Source organism: Gallus gallus, chromosome 8, assembly GCF_016699485.2.
Source record: "Gallus gallus isolate bGalGal1 chromosome 8, bGalGal1.mat.broiler.GRCg7b, whole genome shotgun sequence".
In the NCBI taxonomy this organism is placed as follows: domain Eukaryota; kingdom Metazoa; phylum Chordata; class Aves; order Galliformes; family Phasianidae; genus Gallus; species Gallus gallus.
Window position 1 is genome coordinate 15,377,897 of NC_052539.1, and position 21,511 is coordinate 15,399,407.

Sequence of the window (21,511 nt, forward strand, 5' to 3'; positions counted from 1 at the left end):
AATATCAGTTTCAGCACATGATCCGCACCAAAAAGAATGTTGAGCTAGATCCTGCCAAGATCAGTAGCAGAATTCCCACTAGCTGCAGAAAGAATCAGTATCTGCCTTTGGAAAGAAATAGCACAGTTCTGAAGAACTCTAATTAATCCATGAGGTACTGAGTGTCTTCAAAGTTGTCTTAGAAACTAAGAACTGGGCACCTTTGCTTGAAAGTGCTATTTATATCTTTGTGTGCCTCTGCATGCAAATAAAAGCCGGCGTAAAAGCATATAATTAGAGTGCCTTCTAATCGGAATGGCAGGAATTAGGAGAGGATAACAACTGAAGTAAAAAAACGTAGACACAAAAGCAAAGTGCTCTGTTGTATACCACAAAAAGGATGCTACTGCAGGAGTAAACTCTTATGCTGAAGTGGCTACTTAAAACTGATGGCCAAACAAAAGATGATTGAGGTGGGTAAATGAAAGGAGACCTTGCAAACTGCTACATACCAAAATAAAAAATCCTATGCAAACTGCACTGCCTTGCCGGGAGGGTGAGGGGGCTGATAAGTTTATTTACACTTTTAAAAAGCACTGCCAATCCCAATTTATCAGTTACTGTCTTGTGACAATTTATTCATTGTTCACCGTTAGAAGCTAGAAGTTACATAGGAAGCATGATTGGTGATAGCTTCTCTATTTCAATATGGTATAATAGAGATAACACAGTGCCCAAAAGCTCTACAGCCGCCTTTTTGTCTGCTTTGTCTCTTTTCATTACTCTATCAGAATCTTCATTTAATATAATCCAAAAAAGCAAGGTAATTGCTTCACTTATCAGTTATCATCACACTCGCATACTTATCATGTCAAAATTATTTATGTGGATGGCCAGGTTGATCTTGCCGCATTTAGAAGCTTAAAATTTGAATAACTGTTCTGCCAGTTAGGTTATCAAAATTGCAGCATAAGCAATGAGTTTCTTCTTTCTGGATCTTGGAGGGAGAATAGGGAGCATCTCATTGCAGGATTGGTTTACCTGTGGCAAGTAAGGAGACTTGCAGCAATTCTGCAGCCTGGCACTCGGAGTGCTGGGGACAGTCTTTACTTGCTAAATGAACAGTAAATAAAGATGGCGTGATATAAATAGAGACAATAGAGAGAGACCTAAAGGGGCATTGTCAAGGTTGCCTTAGGTCCCAAATTAAAATGATTATTTACAGACCTGTGCTGTTTCTTCTTGGGTTGTCTTCTCTTTAGAAACAGATGTTTCATAGCCTTTTTTTTTTTTTTTTTTTTTTTTTAATATCATTTCTATTTTTTCATGATTTTAGAAGATGGCAACTCACCTGTTTGAGAATCCCAGAGGCTGAAATAAAACAAAGCATGCAAGTCCAGAAAGTCATTCTAACAACTTTTTTGAATATAAAAGAAAATTTCCTTCAGCCGAGCTTGTGGACACCCTGACAAAGGATAACAGAGAAAAGCCTACCACAAACAGATACAAATAATATAAAAAGGAATGTGCAAACATATTTTCCAGCCCGGGTGGTGAATTCATGGCATTGCTGTCCATTTATCACATTATTCAGACAACCAGGAACCTCTTCATGATAGCACCTCACAAGCACATTGCAGACCAGCAGGTATTTTGACACGAATGACTTCTGTGAAAATTCATTACCAACAGTGCACAATTTGTAATTCACCTTTTGTCATTCTCCTATACGAATGTTTTGCCTTTTCAGCGAATGTGCAGAATCAAACCCAAGAGAGTGAGGAGGCCAACCACCCACACCAGACACTGAAAACTAGACCATCACAGGATATCTAAATGGAAGAGATCCCAAGCCATCCCCAACAAACAAGTTAGCATCTGTGAAAATTTGTTTGCGTCCATATGAAAAAAATAGAAGGGAGGAGGAATTTAATATTACAGAAATCACTCTCAGTTTACAAAGCTTTGCATACAGCGAAAGGCTTAGTTCAGTGAGTTTTTAACTATGTTTTCTAACCAATGTGTCACCCCACAGTCCTATGCAGAAGCAATTTTGGCGGGTCATGTTACTAGCCATGCCCAAACGGGCGCCATGAGTATCAGTGAGGAAAAACAAGGGCCAACACTTATTAGGCACCAAGTCTTGCACCACTTTTAACTGGTCTGTGTGCTAGTTTGGGTGTTTGTATTCTAGACAACCTTCTTGACATATTCCGCAGGTTTTAAGAAACTGGTTGGATCTGTCACGAGACTGCCAGTGTCCCAAAATGTGAGCAAGCTCCTGAGTCACAGACAGAAAAGACAAATACAGCTCTTCAGTGGCTGTTGCTGTGATATTTGATTGGTTGTGAACCAACTCTCTATCACAGCTCCCTGTGGCAATAATTACTACAGCCTTTGAGACTTAGTAAATCTTGGGTAAAAGTCACAGGAGAGAAAAGGGCAGTTTGAAATCCAAATAGTAATTTCTCAATCAGATGCCAGAGTTGTGTGGGCTAAGCAAAAACCTTGTGCCCAGCTCAGCACTCTGGGTACTTTTAAGGCTTGCTTTTCAGGACTGAGATGATGTTTAGGCTCAGTTATTTTGAGGTTTTAGGCTTCTGTGCATTTTATTTACCATACACCTTTGCAGACGGCTTCACGTTCAACACTCAGCTCATGCAATGATCATTCATTCAATTAGTGGCAAACATCGGGGAGTAATGTTTGTGATTTTTTTCCAATCTCTATTCCCTGAGGGGTTCTAAAATATATTTTATAAGTGTATCCAGGCAGTCATTATCCAGATCATGTTATGGGTTTTGTAACTTCACAATGAATTTGATTGAAACATCATAACTCTTTCCAGGACAAAGGCTTGTAATGTTACAGATGCAAGGAACAAAGAGGTCAGCAGTTGACAGCTGGTGTTTGGAGACACACAATCACAATATTCCCCAAGTTATTACAAAAATATTTAACAGAACAATGATGGAAGAAAGTCAAAAACCTACTAAACATTAAAAGTAAACATAATTGTTGCAAATTTAATGAAATACTATGCTGTCTTTGATGTGATGGCTGGTCTGTAAGTCTTTCAATTTCTTTGCTTTAATATCAGCATTTCCTTAGTCTAAACCTTTTTCAGACAGTAGCATTTTATCTCAATTATTGCTTTTTCTCCATCAGTCTTTAAATATAATCTCATTTGCTTTTATGGATACTGTAACCCCTCTGAACAGCTTTTAACCTTTTTAAAAATCGCCTTGACCTGAGAATGCCCAAAGTTTTTTCTTCCTCCTCTTCTGATATTTTTAATGCAATATTGAATAATAGAAATTGGATAGATGAGTGATTTCCTAGCCAGAGACCTGCAAGTATAGCTCAGGATGCTAGAACAGAGGTTTTGTTTGAATAATAATAATAATAAAACTAAAATTAAAATACCTCTATCTAGCTTTCTGCAAGCAAAGAACCTTCAGCTCTGACCTCCATTTCAGAGGCAGCATTGTAGCCTGTGCCACCACAATATTAGCTTTATCTTTTTAAAGGAAAGTAAAGCTTTCTTTGTACAGTAGCACATTAGCTTCAAAGAGCACTTACCTCAAGAGTCCAGCTCATCCTTCTGGTAAATTTAAGAAATACTCAGCTTAAGATTGTTTGTTTCAATCATGGATAATGTAGATAACTTTGTGCCTAAATGTTACAAAGGAAGCTTTATGTCTGCTTTGCCTTTTCTCCGCACCCTTTTGGTTTTATTTTCTCATTTAGCGTCTAGCAAAAATGCAGACTAATGGAAGAGTGATACATGATTACAACTAAACCTCCTGGAATTTGACTGTAATTGTTAAAGTTGCTATTCACCACCATTTGGTAGCTGTGTGTGTCTTAAATGCAGTGTGTGGGGGGGGGAAGGAGGGCGGGAGGGTGTCTGACAGTACAGTGCTACAGAGTTGGTGGTGTGTTCCTCGTGTTACAGACCTGCCCAAGCAAGTGTAGTGCTGCTCTGGCTGTAGCTGTGGTCCCTACATCTGCCCGCCCTGTCAGCTGACATTTCTTCTGCTTGCTTACCCGTGAAAAAGTTACAAATGTTCTGTGAACCAGCTGGCAGCAAGGACACCAAGCAATAGTAGCCTGGAAGATTTTTCTTGCTATACTTGCCGTCTATTCTGCTGCTCTGTGATAAGCATGCCAGCTCAGTGGCACAAGGATTTTCTGGTACCCTCCCTTGAGTATCCATTCCAGCAAGCAACCTCTCCTTCTCTTCCCTTCTACATACATAATTTGAGCATCAACATCCAGAAAGTTGCTTTCCACTGTGATTACAATTACCTATCCCAAGCAGTGATGCTTAAAATTGAACTATGGTTCATGAGAACAATAGGCTCTACCTGCGAGCACCCTCATGTGTTAAACAACCATGCCAGGTAGCATTACATGTATCTTGCAGCAGCTACTTAAAAAGACCATCTGCCAAAAGAAGTCGGTTTCTTATTTTAAGTTCTCATACTTGTAGTTCTAAGGGAAAACAGTGAGTTTAAAAAGTCAGTGAATAGATTCAACTACATGTCCCTAGACCCAGACAGTAGCGTTATTGCTCAAAATGGAGCATGTTTAACAGAAACTGGGGAAAGACGAGCTGATCTTGCCCCGGATGAACACACACAGACGCATGTGTATAGCTGAGGATCTACGTGGAAATGTCTTTATGCTGTTTGTGAATTATTTCACTTGAATTATGATTGCCTTGAATGATATATATTTTGAGAGTGTAACATTGCAAAAGTAAACTTTAACAAAAAGGGATATTTATTCTTCAGATTTAAAATTAATTTCCTGTATTCCACTGTTTTTTTATCCTATCTAAGCTGTAGCCTTATGAGAAGAAAAATGAGAAACTATTTCTTTACACTGAGACCGGTATCAGATGAAATATAAATGTAATGGTTTCTGTAAATGTTAACCCACTGCAACACTATCCCAGAACTAAAGATTTGCAGACTGTTTTAGGTTAAGTTACTGCTCCTCTCCATGTTAGGTAATCCGATGTCATTTAAGTAAAATAAATTGGAACTACTCAAGGAATAAAAAGAGGTGAAAGTGCAGAATCTGGTTTGGATAAAAGTTTAATTCTTCAGTTCCAAGTGACATAGGCCTTACAGGAAGCAGAGCAAACTCAGACAGGAGTGGCCAAGTAATGAAGATGGATGCATCTTGTTATCAGCAAGCCATTTACTAGGGCTTGATGTAACCTTAAACATTGCAGATAGCTCAATGGCACTTGCCACTAAGCCTCTAATTAATGAATAGCAGGCCCTAAATTAACAATGTGCATTTACAGATGAATTCTGGGCACTCATTAAATGATGTTCAAATATCAAGCAGTAACTGTTAAGTTTATTCCTTCTGGATTACTGTATACAGAGTTTGTTTGCTGGGAGTTTCCATCGGAGGCTTTGTGTGCTCAACTGCTGCGAGCCCAGGTGCACTTCAGGAAAGGGTGTAGTTCACTGAGGAGGGCAAGATGGAGTCACTGTAAACCATCCATTGTAACACCTGTGTGGCAATTTAAGTAGGATTAGAGTGATCCTCTATTCAGCCCTAACTGCAATGGGAAAAAGGGCTTGATTGCTTGAAGCTGTTTTCAGATCTCCATTTTATATTGCCTTCCTTTGCAGTATTCACACTGGTGCCTGCCAAGGTGACCTGGAGCAGCCCCCAGGAGGATCCTGTTATGTGTTCAGTAAGTGTCTAGTTCCTTACAGCCTACATCTTTCTGAGAGGATGGAGTGGAAGAAGTCTCCACTCTGTGTCCCAGCCTCTTGGTCAAGGAGACAAAGACAAGGAGCTCAGGATGAAAGCTCTGCGTTGGCATGTATGTGATAATCAAAAGGTATTCTAGAGCAATAGGAATGCTAGTTATTTAGATGGTCCTACTGTGTATGTTGTGCTTTAGCAGAAACAATAGTGCAACTGGTGTAACGGAGCATGTTAACACATCTGTTAAGGCGTATTTGTATCATATCAGCAGAAGTTTAAATTGCCTACTGTGCTGAAATACAGTGCAAGCCAGAGAGAAGAATCCTTTTAGAAATGGTGTAAACTGGGACTAAGATCAAATAGACAAAGCTAATTTAAACAAAGTCAGTGTTGAATCCAATGTCCCTGGAAAAATTAGATGGTCTGTTCACTGTAAATGGGAACATAACTATGATTTTCTGGGAACAGATCCTTTCCTGCTATAATCTTCCTTGTTCAGCAACATGAGGTTTTCAGTGTTTTTTAAATGTTCTGTAAATGTGCCATCCAGCTATCACCACGTGATAAGTTCTCTGAGACACTATCTTTAAAACAGGGGACTAGAGAAGGAACGATGGCTTTTTGAAAGGCATCCTGAACATCATCTTGTCCCAGGACTGTTCACCTTGTTGGAAAGGTTTTAAAGCAATACATGTCCACTGTGATGTAAACTTATGAGTATGATTGGCATTCCTGTAGTATTATACACCATAAAAATGAGCTCTGAGCAGAGCTCATTTTCAAATGTGCCTGCAAACATTTGTTGTTTGTGCATAGGCAGCATAAGCAGTATCCTATGCACATTCCACATAGCCCAGAACCATGCATGCAGTTGCATTTATGGGCAAAATGAAGCACATCTCTTCTTTCTATGGACTGTTCCCATCAAAGCCTTTTCGAAGTTAAATGTGGGCAAACTTAGAAAAAGGGGGGCACTCCCACTTCGTGCAAGTAGTTCAAAACCAATGTTTGGCATATTTGAAATTAGAAACAGCAAGTACAAATGTTTACTGAAAAAAGAGCGTTCTATACAAGGGGTGTTGGGGTTGGGATTTGCCACCTGGATTTTCTTTTGTGATTAGCTAAGAGATGATGGGAAAAGCAACTGCCTCATGTACCCTTCACAGCTTCTTTTTGCTGTAAGGGTCTAAAATGTGTACTAGCCTGTACATGTGCCAGGTGGTGCAGTAACAGTATCTAAAAGTTGTTTTCTCTCATCTTTGAACAAAAAAACTTTATTTGAATGAGAAAACAATGCAACCTCTCATTAAGAGAAAGCTCTTCCTCCCTCTCTTTTTGTCATTTCCTTGTAGAATTATCTCTGAAGCTCTGCCTAGCATCCTCTTTTTCTCTGAAACTGTTTTGAAAAAGAAATCCATAATACAGCAACAAGTATTCACAGTTACCAGGAGATAAGGTGTCAGCAGCTAAAGGAACTTTTCTGTTCTGTGCAATGCCACTGGGATGCAGTGGGATTCATATAAGGTGGTGGCTGCTTTGGGGATCATTACTGCTTATTAATGACAGAATGAGCATCATGTGATCTGTATGTAGTTTGAAAAAAAATGTATAAAATCGCAGTAAAAATGTTATTAGGTATTCCTTGGAGTTCTGAATGTTCATCCTTCTAATTTCTCCCACACATTCACTGCAATGTTAGTTGGTGGCATTTGAGCCATAGTTTTGTATTTCCAAAACTGTCCTTACTCCCCTTTTCCAGTCAAATGAGCCAAGAACTGTAGCAGGGTTTGTAGAGGCACACATTATTTCAGTTTAGTCCTGCAAGCTACATTCCTTTCAGAGCATGTTTTAACCTGACATCATGTTCTTCCTCAAACTTCTCACAAATAAAGATGTGATTCATATAAACTTCCACTCTCCACAGGCTCTGCCAACTCGTCATTTGCTTTTGGCAGACTTTAAGGGTACTTCTGATCCTAGGCAGGAATGACAAATCCAGCACCCTGCTCACGCTGCACCTCACTTGGTGGGGCAGTGCCGGAGGGCTGCAAACCGTTGCAAACCCTGCTCCTGAGCAGCATGGGTGCCACACAGCCCAGGTTGTTTCCTGAATGAGGATTGTATTGCACAGTGCTGAGATGCCGGGGGCTCCCACCATAGCATGGGTCCTTGTGGCCTGGACATTTTCTGGCAAAGACCTCTGCACACAGCATGCTGCCAGTGGTCCCCTGCAGGAGGAGAAGGAAGACCTCGTTTTATCTGTGTCACATTTCACCTCATTTATTGGATGTAGATAGGATGATATCCCTGTCGTTTGATTTGGATATGCATTTGTGTTCCTTAATTCAATGAGCTACATGTTCTTCTTGGAACAGCAACCATCACAGCTTCTGCTGCTTTCCTCAGTTAAGATGAAGGAGTTTAAAGTTATTGTCAGATTTATTCTTTGTTGAGCATTTTAATGAGCCAAACTGCCATGCTTTTTGGTTCAGAGCCTGGTGAACACATTCTTCCCATGGGACTAATGCATGATTTTCACTTGCTTTTCTGAAGACTTGTCACACATGCTTCTGTAAAATGTTGTCAAATTGCCCCAAAAATCAAACATGCCTTCTTTATGGACATGTAAATGCCACTAAACAAGATACAAAGCAGGGCCTGAAAGTCAGGAGGAGGTGTTAAGGGAGGCAGGGCTGGTGATCAGCTATGTGATACCGCATTCATCCTGAAGCTATAGTGAGGGAGAGTTCAGGGTAGAGGGGCCATGACTCTTCAGTACCGCAAAGCAGTTCTTGGGGCAGCAGAACCACCCAGCGTATTGCAGGCTATGCTTAATCCAGCCTAATTCATTCAAACAATGATTTTCAAACACATATATATAGAAGTCATCTCAGGTCCATTCTGTAGAAATTATACTGTTTATAGCAAACCCACATGTAATGTGAAGAAATGTGTAAATGGAAGTGTTTAACATAATACTGAGTTAATATCAGAACACTAAAGATGAGAAAAAGATTTTCTTCTGAATTATGAGTTGCAGTGGCAGTGATGTTACATCAGTTTGCATCAGCTGAGGGTATAACCTAAGCTGTTTTTTCATATATTTTTCCTTAGCGGGGCTTACAGTGAATGTTGGAAGTCCGCAGGTGAAACCTGCCTCCTTATAGATCTTATTTTTTCTTTATCTGACACATTCCCTGGCATGTCACTGTAGGACTGTTTCTGTATACTAAGCTTCAGGCAATCGATTTCTTTAAAACACATATAAAACATTCAAAAAGGAGACTGTCATCCCAAGGGATTGGTAACAGGACAGAGAGCCTCACCTCTCTAATTCTCTCCTAAAGTAGGTCAGTTTGAGGCTACAGTAACAGTCCAAATCCAGCCAAGTTCAGTACTGAGACTACAAATGGACCTTGAATAACATTCATTCATTTGTCTCAGAGAGCATGTGTGTGGGCTGATTACATTGCCTCGTGTCTTTTTACCATTTGTGTTTGTTTAGCCAAATCTCTTCTAAGAAATATTAATCCATTATGTTATCAGATTGTTCATTTGTTACTGGCTGGGTGACCTGAGTACAAAGCTTCCATTGCCAACTTGGATACACCTTATGTATGTGTCTCATTTGGAAAAATGCTTTGCAGGTACTATGATCAGTAAACATGATGTTTCTTAACTTGTGAGGGAACCATTTCAGCAAATTTGTTTAAATTATCAAATAATCAGTGTATTTACGCCGTGTATTGTGACCATCCCAGTTAACTGCTCTTGGCCCAGTAGTTGGTAGAATGACCAGTCCTCTCATTTTTGCACTGGTGGCCAACGATCAAGTAACAGCCACCAAATACAAAATTTGATCGCCACCAATTGATTAAAGATCTGTCAGCCTTCTGTCTCTTCTCTCATTTCCTTCAGTGGTCTCTCTCCCACAATAAATGAAACCTTGCCTCTGAGCCTCAGTGCTTTCTGATGGAGAGGCCCAGAGTACAGCCCATGGGGAGGAGATCCAGTATGAGCACTGGTGAGAGTCTTTCTATCCCTAGACATCTTCACCCAGACTAATTAGTCAGGCTGTATCTAATGTATTTCACCACATCTTATTCATTTGTCTGGATTAGATCTCTAGCATAGAGAGAAAAGCTATATACATGAAAACTAAAATTGTCATCCATCTTTATTCTGGTCAGCACCCAGAATCCCAGCTGGATACTGCAGAAGATGTAATAATCCTTTTTGTTAATATTGCCTACATATAGAGTTTACTTTACCCCCCATCTATGATTTCCCAAAGAAAATTTAATTATCAATGTATTGCAAGATCAGCAATCTTCTGGTGAACCTGGGCAGTGGTGCATGGCAGGGTTCGGCCATAGAATCCAGACCTCCTTTTCAGACCCTTTTTCAGGATGATAGGATATGGAAATGGTTTGACTTGGAACTGGAATCTGGAGCACCCGCCTGCCTCCAGTGTGGGAACCCAGCAGGAGTCAAGAGCCATCTGTAGAGCTGCAGCAGAATCCAGCAGGGTGACACACAGGTTGGCCATGGCACTCATCTGCTCACTTCTGGAGCTGGCAAGTAAATATAAGTGCTCATCAGTTCAAACACAGATTCTTTGATGTGCTGCATAGAGTGTGTTTCTAATATTCACGCCTTCAAATGAGGCCCAAGTTTACCCAACAGTTAAGTACTCAGCAATCTATCTGACAATTCAAGTGGACTTGAAAATCTGGTTCCTGGCTTCCTTTCTTTTGCTTAAACCAATGGTTCCATTGTTCTTAGAGAAGAATTGTCTTTCATCACAAATAAACTACAAATTGTTAACGTGGGTAATAGATCTGAAAAGCCATTTTCAGATACAATTGGCATTTTTTGTGCTTTGTGCTGGAGGTGGCTATGTTGCTGAAAAATGATGTTTGTGAGCCAACCATACGACAATTAACTCAGCAGAGGAGAGTATGTGAATCCATTTTCAACCTGTTTTAATAATAGGGTAACAACCAAATGCTTTCTCCAGTGGTTAAACCAACATTTAATTCACCAAGAAACTTGTTTATGGGCTTTTCCACTGGGTTTGTCTATTGCCAGTGCCACGAAGGACATCAATTTTCAGTAAGACAGCCGCCTCCAGCACTGGGATTGGAAATGCCAATTGTAAAAAAAACCTTTTTCTTAAGCAAATGCTTTTTGCAGTTTAATAGTGGCAAGAAATGCTTCTTGTTTTGTGAACTTCCAGACTGTTGAACTCAGCAAAATTCTGTTTGGCATTCAGCAGGAGAGTTCTGTCCTTGCTGATGTCAGTGGTGTGCTTACTACTCCAAACACAACACTGGATATTCAGCCTTAAATAAAATCTGAACAAACTGTACTGCACCCAGGTTAAATGTGCTGTAAACACTGATTATTTGCAACCCATGGTTAATCCTAACCATGGGTTATGTATATTTTTCCTCTTTGATATTTTTGCTGTAATCACAGTGTGAGTCACACAACCTATCAAAAGTGCAGATATAAACTACAGTCTTTTTATATGTTTCGAAACAATGAAAACAAAAAGAGAAAAGTAATCTCACAACAGCTAAATGTTTTCTATTTTCCAAAGGCTCTTATTGGTGACATTTCTCCCTGCACTGCTTTTTCTGCAATCACATAGCAACACAGCCCTTGAAATAACTTTTTGGTACTCAATACATAAGGTACAGTGTTTGGAGAAACTGATTCCACTCAAATGCCACCTGTTTAAATGCTAAATGGCATGAAAACCAGAGAGAACAAAAATCATGACAGTCCAGTGGAGGAGGCCGTTACCCTGTCTGCATGGCTGAGTTCCCCTGTTCAGCTATTAGTCCTTTCTTCTTGAGTTTCAAAGAAAATGACAAGCAAGTGGGTGTAGCAAAGTTAACTTGGTACAGTGCCTGACCATCTCATAGCTTGCCCTCCTACAATCCTTCACAGGATTCAGGCTTGCTGAGACCCTGTTCTGTTCTCTGTTGAGACATGCCTGCAGCCTGCTCAGACTGTTTCTAAATATTGCCATTTCAGCTTTTAAACTCCGCATTTGAGAGTCGGCTTCTAGCAGGGCCCAGCTGGATTAGTTTTTAGGAAGCATCACTATTTTTTTAGCTGGAAAAGCAATGGAAATGAGACAAACATCTAACATCCAAACATTCTCAGGTTTCCAGAATTTCAGATCTTCATCTAAACTCTATGTTTTGGATTCCTCTTCCTTTTCTAAAGCATCTGCATTTTTGTGAGCTGCCATTTTTAATGAGCCTTAGGCTCTTTCTAAATGCTCTTCTTCCACCTGCCTGACACCTTCCTCTTTTCTTGTAACTGTACAATAAATTCTGAATGCTGTCCTCCTACTGAGGTAGGATCTTCTTGCAGTCTTCACCTCCAGTGCTTCAGTTTCTCTCAACCAGTAGACCCCAGTTCTTCCTGGTGCTGGAGCAGTTGAGTTGTTATCAGTTCACCTACTGAGTGCTGACTAGGAGTGAATTTCAGTTTTTTATGTCTTGAGACTTTGCATTTCTGTGTAGAATTCATGCCTGTGCATGTATGGTGTTTAACTGCAGGGCATGAAGAGGCCTGAGGAAAGGCTGCTATAGCTGTTGAATATCTACAGCAGCAGCTTTCAAAGTGGAGAATAGTTCTTGTCCAGTCAGGAAATGCAGACAGGAGGGCTGAACTTTCTGGAGCTGGTGGCTGCATTTGAAAGAGGGAAGGAGAAACAGCCTGTGTTATATATCTCAATGCAAACCCATGCTATTGAGTTCAAGTTTGTGCAGCTATACAGTCTGCCTTGGGCTCTAGAGGAAGTTGACCAATACTGTGAGTTTTCAGCAAAAGTTTTTTCTGTGCTTTGATGGCATGTAACGTTAGATTGAGTATCTTGTTGAGGCCGCATGGAATTTATCTCATGCCAACAGTTAGTTTTATTCTAGGAAATTTCTTGTGATTTCTCTCTGCAAGGTTTGTGGCTACACTGCATACTGACAATAGTAGTCAGCAGGGCATACAACATGGTCACATCTCTCTTCTGCACCAGTTTTACCCATTCCAAGATTGCAGGAAAATGTGGTCATTATGGGCTGGCTTTGAATAAGCTTTCTATTTAGAAAGGCAGAGAGAAGCAGGAAATATTTTCAATCCATGTACATTGGCTTTAGTGATAAAACCCATTGCTGCACCGCAGTGCGTGCAGAGAGATATTGAAAGATATTGGTCATCATTTCCCCCAAAGCTGTAGTTTTCTCTAGTGTAACTAATGAAAATCTGAAATAGTGAAATGAATTATACCAAATCAAGTAAGCTACAGTTTTTGTTGTCATGCAGAATACATGTGTAAGTTTATTATGATAATAATGTAGCTATGCTGTCAAATATTTGCATGCCATCTTCCATTCGTATCAGCTGGATAGGATGACAAGTATGTTGTGCTTACAGTAATTTTAGGAATGTAATATTTTCAAGTTCAGGAAGTTAACGACTTGGGCTTTTTGCTTTGCACGTCGTAACCTTTTATGTTATCACTTGGTGAGATGAGGTGAAGACACAGAGGCGCATAAATTGGAGACCTCAGGTCTGTGATTATGTTAGAGCTGACCCTCGTTACATCTAACATTACACTAAGCAGCACTGCTCACTGGAGAAAACCTACCCTGGGTGGAGAGGCATAGAGTAACTCATTCATTTGAGAATAGTTATGTCTTCACAGGTATAAATCAGGATAGTTACACTGAAGTCAGTGTTACATCACTGAGGACTGAGTCATAACATCTTCTCAGTCTGCTCTGTAGATTGAAAAAATTATATACTTCCAAACTTTTTTTTTGTTTGTTTGTTTGTTTTGTTTTGATAGAACTACATTATAAGCAGCTATAAAGACGGGAGACATTCTTAATGACTTTAGACTTACCTTCTTCCTGCAGCCACCCATAGAGTCAGGGTGCAAGTTCCTGATTCCCAACTGCTGCAACAGCTCCCCAGAGTCCAACCGGGGGGCCCTGAAAGCAGCCCACAGTCCCTCTGCCCTACAGTGGGACATGGGCCAGCAGCAGCTGCCCAGGGACCCAGGAGCACGGACGGGCTGAGAAGACAGCAGGGCTTGCATGCAGACACCTTCTGGAGCCTGATGAGTGCTCCTTGGCCATGCTGCCCGGTGCCATGGCAATCCAAATGTTGTGGCTGTGATGCTGCCAGCTCAGGATTTTCGGGGAAAAGAGTTTCCTATTTGAATTATATTTTCCAGATGCAACACTGAGCAGTCTGTGCTGTGATCTGTCTTGAGGAGTTTGTGTATGGTGATACTTTCCCATACACCAGTATAACTTAATTAATGAAGCAGATTTCATTCAGATGCTTTTCAAAACTAGTCAGGAAATCTGGAAGTTGATACAGACACACAGGCAGCAGCAGAACTGGGCCCTTTAAGGCTTTATCTTCAGAGACATGGCATCCCAACTAACCTTCAAGAGAATGAAGATTCACAGTGCCAGTGTCCAATAACTGTATCTCACTCCATTACAGGTATTTCAAGGCCTTTCTGTGTAAACAGTGTGCATTGCTTTGTGTCTTAATCTGTAAAACAACCAAATATCTTGGTTGCAGATATATGTTAAGGTTTAATGCATCTCCTGCCATAAAAGTGTTGCTCAAGACTAATGAACAAACAAATGTTTGCTTAAACCCCTTTGTGAAAGTCAAACAAGCTTTCAACAACTATTCATGTATTTATTGTGAGATGTGAGTCATCACTTAGGTGCCTGGCCCTGTGCTGTTAACAGCTAATGCCAACAGTCTCATGGTATTGCTTCACTAGTTTTCCCCTTTCCACCCCCACTTCCAGCAGTCTCCAGCTAGAACCCACCTGGAGACCCTGATTTTGTCAATGGCAGGACTGGCTCTCCTTCTGCACAGTTCACGCTATAGCAACAGCTGGCCTCCTTTGCTGCCTATGCAATGCGGGTGGCATTTCAGGGCCCACCTCAGCCCCCTGCTCCACACAGTAGCTGTTTGCTTCTGCCTCATCCTTGGGGGCCCTGCTGACCAAGTGAGCACAGCACAGCAGCGCTTTCCTCTTTTCTTCTTCCCCTGCTTTCCATAGGAGCTAGAGGTGGTCAGGCAGTCTGTGCCCTCCTGCAGCTGCAGCAGTGCCAACAGCAGGCTTGCTTCCTTCCAGCAGCCTGTCACTGCTCCCCTGATGAAGGCTAGCATCTTCCTCTACCTGCCAGCTGAGATACTTGCATGGGCACTCCCTAACCTGTTCCAGTCACAACAAATTGGCTTACCCCAAACAGTTCAAATACCTGTGCTTTGCTATCTAGCCCTGTATCTGGGACAGTAGGCACTAATGCTGCAGATACAGCTATAGCTAAAAGAATTTGGACATCTATGCCCATAAGCTTGGCAGTATCTGGAAAGTTCCCATACAGTTTGCCTTTGTAGTACATACCATGAACTTACGAAGTGGAAATAAAAACAGGGTCTTAATTCTTGTGTTGCTGGGTGGCATTAAAATTGTGTGTCAGTGCTTGTTTTATTTTTATTCTGCTACTAAGCGAGCTGAGTGCTTTAAGGATATTTTTTGTTTTGTTGTGTCAAAGGGGTCTACCCAGAATGGAAAAGAAAATCAATATTTCAGAGTTGTGTAACTGTGGGTATTTTTCTTGTGTTGCTTGTTTCATTATGAGGAAAGAATTAAAAATCCCTCCTAGACAGTACTTAAAATATCAAAGTCATTGTTTAATGCCTTTGAGTCACTGTACAGCTAATTCAATTGCACAGTGTAGTGCAGTTTCACGGTATGTGAAACACAGATAGTACAGAGGAATGATTAGAAAGTTGAATAAACAGAGCATTAGTTTGCAAAGTCTGAAACTTTCTGATGACTTCTTTTGCAATGATCCAGCACAACAACTCATCAGCAAGAATGAGAGCAGGGACTTGGAAATCCGGAGCCCCGTATCCTCCACACAAATGAAACTAAATAGGTACTGGCAGGAGACTCTTCTCCCTGCTCTGAACCAGCCCCTGCACAATGAAACTGGTGCTGCACTGGGTGCCCAGTTACCTGCAGGACCCCAGTGTGCCTGATGATCAGATGGGCTGCAGCTCTCACAGCATCGTCAGTAAGTGGGTGTTTTGTGGTCAGCCTGATGTTTCTGACTGTACACCCAAAGATGTGACAATATGAGAGGTCTTCCAAATACACTGGGCGTTAATAGGAAAAGGTGCCAATCCACATGACTGGTTTGTGTGACTCCTGTTGCCATCATAAAGGAGACCACCCCAGATATGTACCTAATTTATCTCTGGTCCACCCTTGCAAGTCAAGGAAGTACTGTTATCTCTATTTTACAGATGACCTTCTGAGGCACAGAGAAGGCTTCAGGTTTGCCCCTGCTTTCCTTTTATGGAGGCTGCAGAGGTGCAGACCTAGTTGGGTGAGCTCTCATTTAGCTAGGCATGGTAATATATTGCCCACAGATCCAAAGTTTCTTCTGACACAGGCTTCATGTGGGTAGAAACAACCAGACCTTGGGGCTCTATCTGCCCTCTGAAACACCCATTCACCTCATTATTAACCTCATCAAGGCCCCTGGAGCTACCAAAGCAGCAAAGCAGAAACCTAAGCCTAAATTAGACATTATCTGCTCCAGCCTCTTTACCCACGTGTAGGTGCCCCAGTGAATGTGACCTTGCTTGGATATGAGCTAGGGGATCACATCCATGTGAGCGCCAGATCCCAGGAGCATGCATCCCCCATGGTGTGTCAGTAAAGCCAACTGAAGCTGCTTGGTTTGGGCATATCTGTAGTTGGTAAACTACCCCTATGGGAGTAGCTGACACGCCTGGTTGTGAATTTCTGCTTTGATTTTGTTTATTCCCACATGAAAACAAACACAAAGAAATAAGTACCTTGAAGCTATCGTGGTCACCATTCAAATGCTGATGGTTAGTGTTTGCGACTGATCAGTATTGCCACTGAATCATAGATATTTCCTGTATTAAGTGGCCCTAAATGGTGAATGTCAACATTATAATGGCAATGGCGTTATTGTAGGTGGCTGCAGTTTGGCAAACAGAGAAGCTGGGAGTGTGATTAGTCATTAATGACCATCCTGGACAGGCACAGATAGGAGAGGATAAAGAACAAAAAATGTGAAGGACAAAGGATCACACACGTGCTCATAAAAGTTTCTGACAAACTGAAAGACTGAAACAAATTTGAGTTTAAAAATGGATTTGAAAAGTTACATACTCACTTTTGTATAGCACAACAATGGTGGAATGCTAATAACATTTAATTTCCCTTGACTTCTAACCTTCTTAACCTGCTGTGCTGCTAGAACAACGCTGTAAATCAAAATATGCTGTATTGTATGGTGAACATGTGTATTGAGTCATTCCAGACTGCCTGGTGGTTTTTAAAAACAAAACTCACAATAGTGTTTGTGCTGTTTTTCATTTTTCATAGACCTTTCCCCTCAATCATGCTGCAACTGGTTAGGTTATGTATTAAAAATACAATATAAAAAGGGAGGGAAGATGTAGGGGTAGACATAATACCACACAAAATACAGCACAGATGAATAGGCCAAAATATCCTTGACTTTACTTTCCCCTTTGTTCTAAGTGTTCTTCCAATTTCAATAAAAACAGATTGGAATATTGTCTGGGGTCTACTAAATCATTAGTAAATTAAGAATCTGTTTTTAATAACATTTCACTTGTAAATAATGCATTAATTGACTAGCTTGAAAGTTAGCTTGAATGTTAGAAACTCTGGCACTAAATGTGTAATGAAAGAAGTATGCTGTTTGAGGAGGCTGAGTGGTAAATGTAACAAATTAAATATGACAGTTGATATTTGTGAAAATGGTGATATAATTAGAGGACACCTGCAGCTGTTTTCCAACCCCAACAACAGAAATTAAACATGTATAAAGTGTGTTTGTCATATTTTCTCTTGACATATTTCTTTTGTTCTCCTTAGCAGCTTTTTAGTGGGTCTTTATGTTTTGGTTTCGTTTACCTTTCATCAGGTCTTATGTCTAACCAAGTAACAAATGTCATTTTCTGATGTCACCATTTATTGGATCCATAAATGAGCGTTCTGCAGAATAAAGGTAAAGAACCTTATTTACCAAAAGCTGGAAGCTACTAAAGCAGATGACACACGCCCTGGCATGTTTTGACCACAAGTGCTTAGGAATAGTCAAGAATTACACCAGAACTCTTCCTGTGTGGTTCTCACCTGTAGGTAGCACACTTATGAGTTTCTCCACCCTATTACTGATAGTCTTAGTGAGAATTTCTGCAAATTAGGTGATGTGATGTGATGCATAAGCGTTGCAAATGTGTAGCTTTCCCTCTTTGTATGTCTTCACTTGAGAGAATACGATGCTGCCATACCCACCTTCAGGGATTTTGAACACTAAGTTTCTAACGATAAAGGAAAAACATGAAGTTGTTGAACAACATAGATCCTCATGTCGTGCCACTAGTGTAAAGCTGTGAAGCTTGCAGACCGAAGATGGGCAAAAGCTATAAAGTTTTGATCTGGAGCCAAAGATTCTGGGTGTTTCAGTTAGGAACTGCTCCATCTGTCCTTGCTTTGTTCCAGTTGGTATGCAAGAGAACATCCTGCCAAAGGAAATAGGACTTGGACTTGCAGAAGTAGGAATCTCTAGGTTGGCTGTCTTTAAAGTTGCAGCAGTAACAAGTCAATGGAATTACTTTGGTATAAATAAACATGGGGTATGTGGTGTAGATAATTTTACTCACATTTAAAGCCATGACACTATCTTACCTGGAGTCAGAGTTGGTGGGTATAGAAATTGCTGTTGAACTGAAGCACACTGAAGCTAGTACTGTACCTGTTCCTGTGTACTGCACCTGAGGAAGGACATCACCTCCTCTCAGGACCATTGTTGCTAGGCTTGGACACAGCAAATTTTTGACAGTGAAAGAAAAAGCAATAGCAGGGTAAGACAAGCACTTCCTCTGGGGCTGCTCAATGAGTACATTTCTCCAGCTGGGGCAAGTAGAACAAAGTTATGTGGGGAAAGTCCCTGTGGGTACTGTAAATCTTCAGCGTGCCCTTTGTCAGCTGTCAGAAACACAGACATTCATAAACAAAGGAGAGCGGGAGCCCAAATTTCACTTCAAAATAAACAATGTGGACTTTAATTTGGAATGTGCTAACAGGATAGATATGAGCCTTTTAAATAAACATACCAGCCAATTGTGTCAACTTTGCTTTTGGGGGCAGCAATACCTTTATTACTGGGTTTTGTATCCATCTTGATTAAGGCCATGTCAAGCAGCAGTTGAGATTGACTTTGATGACAGATAGTATGCATTGTGCATGATACTAGAAGCATAATATGGAGACAAATTGTGCAATGGCTGAGAAAATCTTCACAGCTCTCAGAAATTGCAGAATTCATACCTATAGATGCAAATGTATACTGCTGCAAGTACCTAGTGGTGTGAAATTGCCTCTGCTCTCCAGCGCCTGCACCAAACCCAACTAGGGCTTGCTCCCACCCTACAGCTCTAGGCAGCCAGTTCTGGTTGTTCCTGTAGGGAGTGCATACGATATTTATGGAGAGGAGTCTTCTGCTACCTCCAAAGACAAAGCAGTAGTGGCATTCACACAAATGTGCAACAACACACATTTATTTTTGCTCTTTTGTAGGATATACTGCAGGTGTTGAGCTTCTTGGGAGGGTTTCTCTGTGCTTGTGTATCCACCGCTATACTCGTGCACTGTAGATTATCAATTTCCCTAAAATCTCTCTTTGATTGAATAATATCAGCAACAGAGATGGGGACTCTGGAGGCTGGTTAGTCTTCATGATGATCTGAGGGGAACACAGAAAGGTGGCCTTCAGGTTGTTGCCTGTAGCACAGGAGCCAAAGGCATGGTCTCACCAGCCCCATATTCATTTTCCAAGAACAAGTTTGTCAGCTTGTATTGAGCCTGCTGAATATGTAGCCAGCATTTACTCTGGCAATAACAATACCTCTGCTTATACATATATAATATTACACTGACATGAAGGTTTCCTGTGATATAGAGAGTTGCATATCAAAATAAAAAACCTATTCATTAGAAAAAAGAATGAAATTAATATACCTGAACATAAGGAAGATGTGCTGGCTTAGTTAAATAAGGCACAACTGGTATTATTTAATTAAAATCTAGAGTGCAGCTGTTACAGAAAAATCTAGCCAGTTTCAGATAGAAAAATATGCCCCAATAATGGTTTTCAGCATCATTTTAACAGTAAACTCAAGAACAAAGTGGAGGTGAATGTTTTGGATATGTGTGCATACATAATGCACGTATATACATCTGTGTCAGTGAGAGGAAGAGAGAAGGAAGGACAGAAGAAGACGTGTTCAAATAGCAGTTCTTTATTGAGGAAAGCTAAAGATAAAGCTACAGTTTGTGTGAGCTGGTGGCCCAGAGGCTGGGAGGATGCACAGTGAGTGCTTGGAGACTGAAGACGTGGGGATGATACTGTGAGCCCCTTTGTGTGTGGGCACAAGCCAGGGTTTTCTGTCTTTTACCACCCAGGTGCACACAGTGAACATCTCGCGAAAGAAAATGGCTTTGTTCACCGAGTGAGAAATGATTTCAGTTACGCAATTTTTCAGTTTTCTCCAAGAATGATAAAGATGCATTTGTTTTCTGTAAAGAATAATTATTTGCATTGCTGCTGTTTCTAAAACTTGATGCGCTAATGCTTTGTTTTACTACTTAACGCAGAGCATTTCAGCTTTTCAGAGAAATAATTGCATGTATTGCACAAACAGAAAAAATAGCAACTTTTGGAGGATGGTTTTGAGGAACCGAGCAGTTACATAAACCAAGGAAACAAACACAGCACTATGGGAAGTTTTGGTGGCATTATTGTTTATTATTTTAGTAACTATTTTTACAGCGCTGTAATTCTGCATGACACTCTTCAGAGTGTTACAAAGACAAGCGCTCAGAGATGTAGTCAAGCAGTACCCCGCTGCCCACTCTGAGGAAGGGCTGGGAAACCGATGTTGGACTTTTCGTCGTGACACTGGTAATCAACATTGAGCTGCTCTGCTCTTCTTCCCATCCCAGGACTGGCAATCCAGGTTTCTGAAGCTATGTCTTGTCATGTCCTTCCTTGGTGTATTGCTTCCTCAGGAGCAGGATGTTTTTAAGCAGGTTCTCACAGCCCAGTGAGTCCTCAGGGAAACAGATCTGACTTTTCTTCTGTTCCCCTCCTGGCGAGCAGTGAGAGCTGCCAGAGAGGGCTGGGAACAGGGCATGTGGTGCCTCGCTGGAGGAGCTGGGAGCATGCAGCAGGTGGAGGTACAGTGTACAGTCTCTGTCCATTATTTCATGGTCTCTGTGTAGCATTTGTTTGGAAATTCAAGGCAAATAGTTCACCTTTTTCCAGTTCACCTTGTGTCTACAAGTGAAATTCATGACGTGTTGAAATAGATTTCTTTTACTCAGAGCTGGTTTCTGCTTTCCCTATGTCCAGGGTCCCTTTGTGTGAGCTCTGGGTAGCACTCCCTGGGGGTAACCCCTGACCATCCAAATCAAGCTGCCCTGGTTTGGCCTTTCCCTCCCCACACCGCTCTGAAGGAGTAGGCAAGGTCACCTGGGCAGCTCATGAGCCAGAAGTGGGGAGTAAGGCAAACCAGAGAAGGTAAGAGATAAGAGTGGAGGACCAGGGACCTAGTCAGTGCTAGTGAGATCATGGATCTCGCAGAGGGCAGAGCACAAGCGAAT

The 21,511-nt window shown here is 41.1% G+C and overlaps 1 long non-coding RNA gene across 2 annotated transcripts in view; it reads left to right on the forward strand.

Moving 5' to 3' along the window:
• The window catches only part of LOC101750715, a 424,944-nt gene that overhangs the window by 350,965 nt on the left and 52,468 nt on the right, over window positions 1–21,511 (forward strand). For both annotated transcript variants that reach the window (XR_005862065.2, XR_005862061.1), the window contains one exon: window positions 5,637–5,701. This is a non-coding gene — a long non-coding RNA (uncharacterized LOC101750715). The remainder of the gene's footprint in view (window positions 1–5,636; window positions 5,702–21,511) is intronic.